Source organism: Hippocampus comes, unplaced genomic scaffold, assembly GCF_001891065.2.
Source record: "Hippocampus comes isolate QL1 unplaced genomic scaffold, H_comes_QL1_v1.1 scaffold7, whole genome shotgun sequence".
NCBI classification, from domain to species: domain Eukaryota; kingdom Metazoa; phylum Chordata; class Actinopteri; order Syngnathiformes; family Syngnathidae; genus Hippocampus; species Hippocampus comes.
In genome coordinates this window covers 9,077,917-9,084,273 of record NW_017842060.1, presented here as the reverse complement: position 1 = coordinate 9,084,273, position 6,357 = coordinate 9,077,917, and the positions used below count along the sequence as shown (strand labels likewise).

At 41.4% G+C, this 6,357-nt stretch overlaps 1 protein-coding gene across 30 annotated transcripts in view; it reads left to right on the top strand.

Moving 5' to 3' along the window:
- The window catches only part of LOC109511127 (receptor-type tyrosine-protein phosphatase delta-like), a 166,964-nt gene that overhangs the window by 41,826 nt on the left and 118,781 nt on the right, over positions 1-6,357 (top strand). For all 30 annotated transcript variants that reach the window (XM_019861918.1, XM_019861908.1, XM_019861931.1 and 27 more), the window contains exon 3: positions 808-833. The gene's annotated coding sequence lies outside the window, so the exon portion shown is untranslated. The remainder of the gene's footprint in view (positions 1-807; positions 834-6,357) is intronic.

The window sequence follows — 6,357 nt, the reverse complement described above, 5'->3', positions numbered from 1 at the left end:
GAGAGAGAGAGAGAGAGAGAGAGAGAGAGAGGTGTCTATGTGTCTATGCAGTGTCTTTTTCATTCGCCCCTCGGGCCATGAGGCGTTACGGTAGTTTACGTAAATGTGAATCACCCAAAAAAAGTGTTCACCAGTCCGGCGATCTCTCACTATGCTGGTGTTTGCCTTGGACATTTTCGAAGGATTGTTAAAAGCCGACAAAAGCAAACGCCCTTGGATCTTGACAAAAACACCAAAAAACACTTGTGAGAGAGAACATGAACTAAAGCGGGCAAAAACGATGAGGACGCAGTTAAGTTAAATGACCATTATTTTTATTCTTTATTCTTTGTTTTTTACATTATACCCAACTCTCATTTATTGTGCAATAATCTATTTATAACATTACATTATCTGTTCCATAGATTTATGCTTTACAAAACGTTTATGTCTGAATTTTGGGAGGGCGTGGGGGGGGGGGGGACTTGGAAGGGATTAGGGCATGTACATGGAAAACACGTCTCCACTTACAACATTTTCTCGTTAAGAAACCAATTAATTTCAAAAGTAGAGGTCCCACTATATGTATGTGTGTGTGTGTATATCTATGTGTGTGTGTGTGTGTGTGTGTGTGTGTGTGTGTGTGTATATATATATATACACAGTATATTCTTGTGCTTAGCCTCTTGTGCTTGTGCAATTAAATCTACCAGCCACATTTTTAGAATCAGCTTCAATGATTTTTGTATCCATGCCGACATGTCTATTAAAACATATTTTCTCCCTCCCCCCCCCCATCCCCGTCTCTTTCCTTTTCTCTCTTCACAGTTTGACGTATAGAAGTGCTTCTTCAGGTAAGAGAGAGTCTCATTATTTCCTGACTTATTTTCGCTCCCCCCTTATAGCCAAAACACAGCACGCCAACAGCACGCTGTCCCATGTCCTGTGACAAAGCAATCTCCATTGGCAAATGATGTTGAAGCTCACTGCACATTGTGCTCACATTAAAGGAGGGATACGAAATGCTCAAGTTGTCTTCGCAAATGTACATATCCTTAGCAGACACAAACCAGGTAATTTGAAGTAACACAAGAACAGACCGGAATTTTTACCGTTTTTATGAGTGCCAAAATTAGCAATGTTTTGTGAAATAGTACATTTCAGGTCAGCTATGGGAAATTGTGGGGAGAAAATGGATCTAGTGTCTCTTTTTGTAGTGATTAATTCCCCAGCAAGAATCCCTGTGGAGCTAAGCAAACGATATACGGTGGTACCTTGACGTACAAGCTTAGTTCTTTTCGTGACCAAGTTCGTAACTCAGTTTACTCGTCTGTGAGATGAATATTCCTCATTGATATTCATTGAGAACCCAATCATCTCTTTCAGTCCAAGCTAGTTTTTGTTACGTGTTTTAATAAAGGGGGAAAAAAGCACTTTGTCATATTGAAACCCGAACTCTAATTATATCTTCTTTTTGGTTGTTAGTAATGTAACTCCAAGATAAATTTCTCAAAAATAATTTTTAGTTGAATACAATCTGCAGAAACTTTATTTGTGTGGATTTAAGGGGCGCAGCCTAACGAGTTACATCAGGAACATGGGCAGTGTGAGCGTCGGGGCATGAGTTTAGGCCTTCTGTAGATAGTTTCGTTTTGTTTTTGACTGTGTACCGTTTCTAAATGGCTTGAAGGGCTGTGCTTTTTTTCCACTTAACTGGATTGGTTGCAAATGTGAAGTTTGCTCTCCACTCAAATTTTTCCTCACAATACAAAGAAAAAACAAATCGACCAAGAGACAGCTTCTAACTTGAAACCTCGTCAGGTGGGCTCAGTCAGAAATCGAGGTAACCACTGCAGTTTGCTACACAGCCTCCCCGACTGTTGCAAGCTGAAGTCAACAAAGCCACTATGCAAAAACCAAGTCTCCAGTAGGAAACAAGTACCCAGTTCCAAACAAAACCACTGCGCTGATGTTAGCTCAAGGCTAATGCTAAAACAACATACAAGGCATCCTGGGTAATCCAATAAACATTAAAAGCCCAGTAAATTGGATCATCTGAGGTACCATGGCAATCGTTGAGATATTTTTTCCTTATTGCCACCCAGTGTATCATCAAAGTGAATTTGAAGCTGTTGCTTTAAGGTTGCATTACATTTCATATTTCTGCTTTAATGAGGCCATAATTCGCATTTCTGTTCCCGAAAAGGAGGCAGCCGCATGCTTTTCTGGCTGCGTAGATTCTCCCATCCACTTAAGTGGCTCACGACTTTTACCTGCAAATGAATTAATACGCCATTTAGCATCTTAGTAGAAAAAAAAATCGTTTCTGAAGACATAATTGAAGAATTTTACACCAATTGAATTATCACATTGTTGAATGTGAGGTTAAGGGCTGTGTTACTGCATTGTACAATTCATACAAAAACAATAATCCACAGTGCTTCCGAACTGACTGTCAGAAACTATTAGTCATAACCGCCTCCAACTTTTACTGAGCACATCCGCTGTTATTATTTATTTGCGGATCAGGGCTTGCAGCGTGAGTGTATCTCAAACTTATTACTCTTGGGCAGAGATGATGTGTTGTAATAGTCGACTTGGATACCATACTTGAAGTTGAGAAGAAACATGACTTGTACCAGGAACAAAAGAAAGCTATGGGTAGATTTCTTTTTTTTTTTTTTCCAAGGTATGAGCTCGTTGGGATCTTCGTGTTATTTATGGTCAATATGCTAAAACACTTTTGATGCGAAGACTTTTCTCAACCATCCCTTCTCCGATTCTCACCCTGACAAGCTACTCGCTGCTTGCATCATTTATTCAAAATGACTAAGCAGCACCATCACTGCCATTCCATATTAATTTATTGATATACTGCGTCATGTAAAAACATAGACAAAGAATAATCAGCATTAACGGCATGCATGAAAATATTACATGAACAACTAAATTCAAAAGCTCAATGATTCAATGAAAACAAGCCACTGTTCTTTGTGGCTCATCAATCCTGCCGTACTACTACGCTAGCACAAACTGACGTGACTTCACACATAAGCAAAATATGCGCTTCACAACAACTGTTGGTCATCAAACTCACCTTGTGGCGTTCTCAGACCATAATCGAGGTTGGGCAATCCAGGTAAATGGCAAGGTAGGGTAAAATAAGACTATCCTGGCTACATGGAGAAAGAAGAGCTGTGTACAAAGTGCAAACAAGGACTGCTAACAAAAGAGTGTGAAAAGCAAATGAAAAAGCAAAATCAATGACTTGAACATAACAACACTAAGATTATACAAATTGGCACCAAAGTAGTACCGTATTTTCCGCACTATAAAGCGCACTTATAAAAGCATTCAATTTTCTCAAAAGCCGACAGTGCGCCTTATAATCCAATACGCCTTATATCTAGATCAATATTCAGATTTCTTGGACATAGTATTTTAAATGTTCTGTAAAGCACTTTGTCAAAGCTGCAGCGGTCGTGAAAGCTCTCCATAAATAAAGCTGCATTGTATTGTATTGTATTTTCTTTAGTGTAGCTCCATCTAGTGGATGCATACCACAACCACAGCCACGATTGTAGTTTCTATTCTATGCGCCTCATAATGCGGTGCGCCCTTTATATGAAAAAGGTTTTAAAATAGGCCATTCATTGAAGGTGCGCCTTATAATCCGAAGCGCCTTTTAGTGCGGAAAATACGGTACTTTTATTTATTTTTTTGGCCTCCATGAGTTGAAATCAGGTTCTGACAAAATGAAACCACGAATGTCACAGTACTGCATATTTTGCTGCATCTTTCCGGATAACGTCCTGTTTATTTCTAATGTGTTGCTTACCAGTCATCATAACTAAATTGCAGAACAAACAATCACCTTTATTCATTGAACAGCTCATCCATATTGTACGTTTGGCTGCTATTTTCTGAAAGAGCGTTGTTAGTCAGAAATGGGTAAGTGTAAGCTCATTCTGTGTTGTTGTTGTTGTTGTTGTTTTTTGGATGGGAGTGGGGAGGACGAAAGCAATGACATAAATCAGTTTAGCTCTCATAGTTAGTTAAATATTTTACATTCTGATACCGAAAAAAACGATGAAACCGTTCTTAAACGTCTAAATGAGACTGCCAAGCGATACAGTGTTAGTGTACCCCTAGGTGTTTGATTTGCTTTGGTGCTCAAGGTTATTTTGAAGTGTGTGTGTGTGTGTGTGTGTGTGTGTGTGTGTGTGTGTGTGCGTGTGTGTGTGTGTGTGTGTGTGTGTGTGTGTGTGTGTGTGTGTGTGTGTGTGTGCGCGTGCGTGCGTGCGTGTGTGTGTGTGTTGCAGCTCAGCCTCCCTCCTGTAGTGTGTGTCTGGTCACCACTATTTGGAGTGGGCTCAGTTGGAGTTACGAGTCGAACCTCATTAGCGGCTAAGCTTTGGCTAGTGCTTGTCCACTAAACGCACTTGAGGGCACAAAGGCGCTTGTTTCACTTGCATTGGCCCATCTGTCACATTGGCCCCAATTTGAGACTTTTTCATGTGTGTGCATTCATCTCGGTAAGCAGAGGTAGAAAATAAATCAGTAAAATAACGAGCCCCCAAGTGTTGGTTAGCTCTTTTCGTTGTATGCTGTTTCTGATATAATAAATTAGACTGAAGCGTCCTCATCACATCATTGTATTTTTCTGTTCTTGTGGTCATGTTCTTGTTGAGGGTGGTCCTCACAAAAAGATAAAGATAATACCCAATTTGGTCAGAGTTAATCATTTGACGTTCTTGTGGGCCTTCACAATGTGACCTCATGGGCCTTCACCTAGAAAGGTTCTAATATATTGCGTTTGGGGGGTAAGAAATAATAAAATGAATAGTCATATTAAATAATAAACATAACACCTAAAATGAAGCAGGGAACTTTCAGGAGGATTTTCTGAAAAGAAAATTGCAAGAGCAAGATGTATAATTGTGTTTGTTGGATTTGTGTATGACTGAGGCGTTTTACACGCCAGTGTTGGTGAAAGCCTGAGGCTATATTTAGTTGTATAGAAAATTACATCTGGACTTGGAACAATGCCGTCCGCACAACCCGGCGCACAATGTCATTGAATGTGTTCAACAGCTCTTAACAAACCAACTTGTGTTATGGTTTATGATCGTGACAAAAGCCCTTTACAGTCGCCGTTTTAATAGCTCGGCTCAGCAGGAGAAAGGTTAATTAACACATCCTACCGCACTCGCACACACTCGGTAGGAAGCGCACAAGTCGATCAAAGACGCTGCTCTGTTTTGGTGTGTGTATGTGAGTCATATAAAGATGCAATCGAGCATCTGTTTGTCCTCGTTTCCTTCATCACTTGGCTGAGGCCGTGCTTGCCGTCACTTTGCCTACATTCACTCAATTCAATGCGAGCGCCTATTGTGACAGGAAAATGTCGAAATTCCCTTCGGATCATATTTCTTACACTTTGATAGCATGTGCGAATTGGGCAGGTCTCAAAAAGTGGAGCACATTTGGAGAAGAAATGACAACCGAGCGGACAGAGGTGTGAAGTGGGCGTGATTCAGTGAATGATTGCTGTTTTGTTGCCTTGGAGCCAAACGCGCTTACACGCAAACCGCGCACACAATACTTGCACGCACACAAACACACACATTGGCATGTCCAATCTTGAACCTTTCTCACTGCCTTTTTATTCTTTCTTCTTTTATCTTATTTGTCTTTCCCTCTCCTCGCTCACTCCATCGCTGGTCTAGACGTCTGCAGCAGCAGGTGCCGAAATTGGGAAGGGTGAGAAAAATGGGGAGAGCAGGAGGAGGGAAGAGGTGGCAAGGGAGGAAAGGAGCCAAGGGGATAAGGAAGTCTGAGAGAGAGAGACACAGAGAGATTAATAGATCAAGCGGTGAGGCATATGATGAAAGTTTAGAGAAGAACGGAGAGAGAAAGAGGAGAGGAAAGGAGAATAGGGTGTGAGGTCAAGCTATAAGCTTGGAGTGGAGAAAAAGCGGGAAATGGACGTGAGAGGCCGTTTTAAACCAAAGGGAGAAATCCCGTTCCGCAGGTGGGGAGAGCACAGGACGAGATGGGGGGAAATAAAAAAGTGTGAAATGAGGAACGGGAGAAAGCAGGAGAAATAGTCTGAGGTAAATGTCTGGGCTAAGAATCAGTGGATTTGTGGATAGTTTGAAGGATGAATTTTTTTATGGGATAAGGTAAGGCACTGAAGGCTTGGGATGATAAAGCCATAGTGTGTGTGCGTGCGTGCATGCGTGTGTGCGCGTGCGTGTGCGTGTGTGTGTGTGTGTGTGTGTGTGTGTGTGTGTGTGTGTGCGTGTGCGTGTGTGCGTGTTCTTCTCACTGCAGGACGTTTTTCACTGGTGGAATGACAGCAATTGCCATAGAGAG